The sequence below is a fragment of the Hipposideros armiger genome, unplaced genomic scaffold (assembly GCF_001890085.2).
Source record: "Hipposideros armiger isolate ML-2016 unplaced genomic scaffold, ASM189008v1 scaffold_184, whole genome shotgun sequence".
Classification (NCBI taxonomy): domain Eukaryota; kingdom Metazoa; phylum Chordata; class Mammalia; order Chiroptera; family Hipposideridae; genus Hipposideros; species Hipposideros armiger.
In genome coordinates, this window is record NW_017731534.1 from 1,380,574 (window position 1) to 1,386,408 (window position 5,835).

A 5,835-nucleotide genomic window follows, 5' to 3' on the forward strand; every position below is an offset into this window, starting at 1 on the left:
GATAGCTCTTTTTATAGGTCTTGCAGCAGCTGGATCAAAATCTAATGAAGATGTTTGTGTCTGACAATGGCGGGCCTGCACATTCCTATGCTATTTCTTGAGTGCACAAATGCATTTCATTTGGGAACATGAAAGGCATATTTAGTGACAACTGATGGTTCTTTGTTTTTTAATTCCCAATAATGTCTTCAGCAAGTGCTTTTGTTAACATTTTTGCATTATACAATAGGTGACACAGGAAGATAATCGGTGTGCTGAAAGCAATTAAAGAGTTTATATCCAACTTGTTCTGCCTATTAAATGGATCCACTCGGCATAGAAGCACATTAGCATCTTTACAGTGAAATGATTGTGGAAATAGGTTATTCACGGGGACTGTGCATCTTCCCCCTGCTGCAATAAGACATATCTTCAAGATTGGAGAAAAGGAATGAGCCATTTTTCTCCCCTTGGAACTGTAAACAGAAGTAGAACTATTAATAGACGCTGTAGCTAATCCCAAGAAGCTGCAACTGAGAGATTAAATAATGTCGTGAAGAGAGAAAGCTGAAATGAAGGGAGGGGGCGGAGGGAGGGGGAGAAGGGGGGTGAGTTCCCTGATCACTGAGCTGCCTCAGACAAGGACAAACTGAAGGACTCCCGCTGATCACAGGCTTGACAATTGTATAACAGGGGATTCCTGTTTTCAGCCAAGTAAATATCACTTCATCTATTTCCTGAGAATTGTCCTAATGGGAAGATTTATGTTTTACTTTTTAAGTACTAGTCAAGATGATTTGAAATGGGATGTGGATTCCAATGGAGATGCAGCTGAGCCTACCGGGGACAAATGGACTTTGTGAGCAAAAAACGTGTGTTTTATGATTAAAGAATAACAACAGAGAACTGGGAGGCCTGTGGGTAAGTTCACAATTTGAGCCTGGGACCCCGTTTTTATTGCCAGATAAAAAGTGTTGTAACAAGAGAGGCTGGGATGTAATTAAATCTTGTACCCAGCATGTTAGAAAGGATGAAATGTCCCCAAGTTTTATTTCTACGGACAATCTTAGACTTTTGTTTATCCTCGTCAGTGAACATGTTGACTGAGAGGCATTATGAGATAGTAGCTCTGCTGAGGAGCATCACATCTCTTCAAATCTTTACACAAACTATGAGGTTGGCATTATTGATACAATTTAGAACAACTTGCTCAATTTGTGGTCCATGGATGACAACATCGTCATCATCATCATCATCATCATCATCATCATCATCACTTGGAAACTTATTAGAAATGCAAATTCTCTGGTCTTACAACAGACCTAATATATCAGAATGTGCAAAGGTGGGCCCCACGAATGTGTTTTCACAAGCTCTACAGATAATTTGTATGCCCACTTAAGTTTGAGAAGCAATGTTTTATAGATGAGAAATCTGAAGCTCAGAGTGGGTGACATGGTAAGATAACACACCATCAAAGAAACAGAGTTGAGTTTTGACTTAGGATTTCATCTTATGTCCCAAGCTGGGATCTTTTACACGATCATTGAAATACCTGGTCATCCCCTCCTGGGACCAGAGCACACTTGGTCTCTGAAAATGGTCTTGCACGAGGGATTGTGCTTGGAATCTATGACTGATTTGAGCTGTTGTTTTTCTGCCAGAACATAAATTCTATTTCTTTGCCAGAGTGCCTAGCTTCTGATGGAGGCCAGACTGGGCCCTTTTCTGGTGTGTAAAGAGGCAAGGAAATCTGAAACAGTGTCTGGCAGGTGGGCCAAAGGATGAGAATGTGTGGCACTCATCTATTTCACCTACTGACACACCATGGAGGGGACTGAATGTTGGTCATCTCTAAAACTCAGCTGTGAATTCACCTAGATCGAGGAATTCATTGGGTGCATGAGAATATAGACCAGCACAAAGGGAGAGAGGCTTACTGATGACTTGTTCTATGGACTGTCTTTCTCTGTGTTTGAAGAATTAGCTCAGGCCTTTGGTATTCAGGCTGCACTGAGCATTCAGAAGGAGTTGGATGCTTATTAGGATATGACTGTTTTTACTGGCATCACTTTGCTTTCTCTTCATCCATTTTTTGTTAACCCTTTTTCTTGATAGCATTTGGAAGTCATGACCCAGAGCTGCAATATATTACTCACTTAATAGAGGCAGGATTTCAAAGCAAAATGAACACTGTTGTTTGGCAGCTGATATTGTGACTAAAGGGTTTCAAGGAAGGAGACTATTAGAGGAAAGAACATCTAGCATCTTATAGACTGAGGTTCCTACCCTGGGTCTGACACTTGCTACTTTGCATGTCCTTGGGCTTGTTACTTTAAACCTCTCTGAATCGTAGTTTCCTTCTGTGAAACAGGGTGTGTTTTGTATCTAACAGAGTGATTGCGCAGATTAAACAGGGGGTGAGCATACATTTCAGTTTGCCCAGGAACATCCAGGTGTACATGTTTTGATGTAATTACCGTGTTTCCCTGAGAATAAGACCAGGTCTTAAATTAATTTTTCCTTCAAAAATCTACATTTATTCAAACAGTCATGTCTGGCTGATGATCTTAACTGGGGCTTATGTTTGGGGTTGGGCTTATATTACGAGCATCCTGAAAAATGCTGGGGCTTATTTTCCACTTAGGTCTTAGTTTCAGGGAAACATGGTATGTGTAGCAATAGGTCCTTTCACTCTGCAAATTTCCTGATTTGGATGACAAATTATATAGTCACACTAATTAAATAATGTGTCCTGTCCCATTGGTAGTCAGTCAGTGAGAACCATTATTTGAAATATTGCATCTGGGAGCCAGTTGTAGCTCCTCACTAAATCTCCCTGGAAAATGAATGCTGAGACACTCAGGGCTGTGCCTATCTGTGCTAGAGGGTGCTTCCCTGTGCCACTCCTGTAGCGAAAGCCTGGGGCAGGACTCACTGGTCACTTGTACAGAATCGAGTGCTGCTGTCACCTAGGGATAATTGAGCCATTGGTATAGCGTTTTGGAGCTTTTAGATAAAAACTCATGATCCAGCAAGGAAGTATATTACATTTATGGGTACTCATTCAATGTCAGGTGCTCTAAATCTGTGAACTCAAAGCGGGCATTCCCAGTCCCATCTTACAAATGAGGAGCCCAGACTCCAAGAAGAAATATTTTTTAGGTCATACGTTTGAAAAGAGGAGAAGCTAGGAGTTAAACTCTTGTTTTTCTGTCTCCTAGGCTCCTTCTACAACAATGCTCAAATGTCATGAATGAGGAAGAATTCTAACGCCACATGAAATGATGTGTAGTACCGATCAGTTTCATATCGTTCTTGGCTTTCTATCTTTGACAGGTGGAGAAGAAACACTGTCTCGAGAAAGGAGGCTATTTCTAAAACCAAGCTGCCACTTCTTTGATCTTAATGTTTCCCCCATATGCCATCATTGATACAGCTTTTCACAGACCACTGAGCATCCTGGATAATAATTGCTGCTAACTGGCTGCGTCTGCCAAACATCCCCAAATTAAGATTATTTAGGAAGCACAAGTTTTGATTTGGGCTGGATGTGGGAGACACTGATGGATGCAATGGGAGGAAGAGGAGAAAACAGGAAGAAAGGCTGGGATGACTGTCAGATCAGACATCTCTGCATAAAAAGGTGGAGACTTTTTGGAGAAAGCCATTTCTTCCCACTTCCCTAACCGTTTTAGGTTGCTTCTGACCTGCATTAGGTAGATAAAGATAAATGTGAATTTGAAATTATATTTAATCTTCATTAAAGTAATTATCTCTCTTAATGAAAAATTTGCTGGGTTGTGGTTGTGCAATGGAGTATAAAATCCTAAGTGAATAAAATCAATTTCATTTTCAGGCTAGCTTTTCTGTCCATTAATAAACAAGGCACAGAAAATATATTTGCTCAGAGCTCATAACTCACACAAAGCCAGTTCCACTTAGAAAAGCGGGAAAGTTGGCTCTTCGCTTCTGACCCTTGATTTTTCAACCTAAAGGAGTGCTTTCACCCTAAGGACATTCCATGAGTTTTCACATTGGGGCTACTTCCTGGGGCTACTCACAGCAGTGAGCCTACTGTGGGTGAAATCTCACACCCAAACAACTGCTCTAATGGAATAGTGTTTGTGTGGTGTGGTGTATTTCATCTGAGTGCTCTGGTTTATTAATCACATAAGTATGAATTAGATTCTGGCATGCTTATGTTTCCTAATGTATGAAAATTGCTTATTTATTTCCATGCTGTTACAATGGAAAGAAACAGACTGGTGCTAAATAGCAGTGTACCGTAGTGTGAAGCAATTAAGTGAGTTATGCATGCCCTTCAGAAGGAGGATAATGGGAAATGGAGCCAGCTAGTCCTCGTTGCTGCTGGTAAAATGGAAAAGGATATGTTATGGAGGAAGAGAGACCTGCCCATATTTCAATTCACGTATATGAGCCTATTATTGTAGTCAAATCTTAAAATTTAGCTTCTATGAACTCACTTATTGGCTTAGTTGAAACGTTTGAAAGAAAAATACAAAAGATCTGAAAAGAGCATCACCCACTGGAAGGCAAGAGTGAATAATTTTGATGATAACTTTTACCTTTACTTCTCTTGCTTTTATGTACCATTTTCCCCCTAAAACTTAACAATAACATGCAAATCCATATTGTCCTCCTACCCCACCCCTGCTGGCTGAGGCAGCTATAGTGCAGTGTAAAGGGCAGCTCTACACCTCCTTCCATTGAGTACGAATCTCCATATACTGTGTTAGTTACTTACTTGTTACTGATTATTAATTAAATTACATGGTGCTTACTATATGCCAGGTTCTGTTTGAAATGCTTCTTTATATAATCTTTGTAACAACTCAATGAAATAGTTACCCTCACTGTTCTCGCTTTACATATGAGGAAACTAGGGCATAGAGAGATTAAACAACTTGCCTAAAATTGCACAGCTGATAAGTGGCAGAGCTGGGATTTGAACCTGGGCAGACTGGCTCTAGAGTCCATGCTCTTAAGTGCTATGCCTCCTTGATTCTGTCATTTTTATGTAACCAGAGTTACATTGCTGAACCCCTCAGAACTTAGGTCCCCTCTTCTGTAAAACTGGAATGTAACATTTACTGAGGTCCTACTTACGGTACCATGGTAGGCTCTTTATAGATGTCATCTCATTTACCCCTTACCATTACCTGTAAGGTCGGCAAATTCTCTCCATTTTATATATGAGAAAACTGGCTCAAAGATATTTTGTAGGGCTGGCCGAGTGGCTCAGTTGGTTAAGAGCTCGCTCAAGAGTTTGAGCTCTGAGCAACAGCGGTTCGAGTCCCAGCCCGAGCTGAGCAGCCACCGAGCAGCCGCTGAGCTGCCAACAGGTGGCAGGATGGCTCAGCTAAAAAAAAACAAAACAAAAACAAAAACAAACAAACAAACAAAAAGATATTTTGTAGCTCCAAGGTCACAAGGAGTGTACAGGATGGAGCAGTTTCAGACTGAAGTTTACCTATTCTAAAGCTTATATTTCTTCTCTATTATGCTGTAGGACTCTGAGGGGGCCATATGACACAACGGATGTGAAAGTATCCAATGCTTCCTGGCGCATTAAACACTCAATAAAAGTCAACTCAGCAAGTATCTGGCAAATTGTATAGAAATGTTTGTTTTTACTGTCAGTACCTTGGTCTGATGGTAGCAGAGGAAAATGTTCTCAATGGGAGGGTGCGCCCTCTGGGAGGCTGATCTATTAACAGCCAATAGTAATGTTTGCTGCATTTACCACAGACTTTAGTTCAGAAAGTTCTGAAATAGAAAAGCTGGTCTCAATTGCTTAATCACAAAATGATAGACCACGTCTCTCCTGAATTC

At 40.8% G+C, this 5,835-nt stretch overlaps 1 long non-coding RNA gene across 1 annotated transcript; it reads left to right on the plus strand.

Annotated features, from left to right (window-relative positions):
* Positions 1–609: 609 nt before the first annotated feature.
* LOC109388172 (uncharacterized) lies at positions 610–5,594 on the plus strand. The gene is made up of 3 exons (XR_002125154.1): positions 610–900; positions 3,204–3,625; positions 5,513–5,594. It is a non-coding gene; the product is annotated as an uncharacterized LOC109388172 (long non-coding RNA).
* Positions 5,595–5,835: the final 241 nt, after the last annotated feature.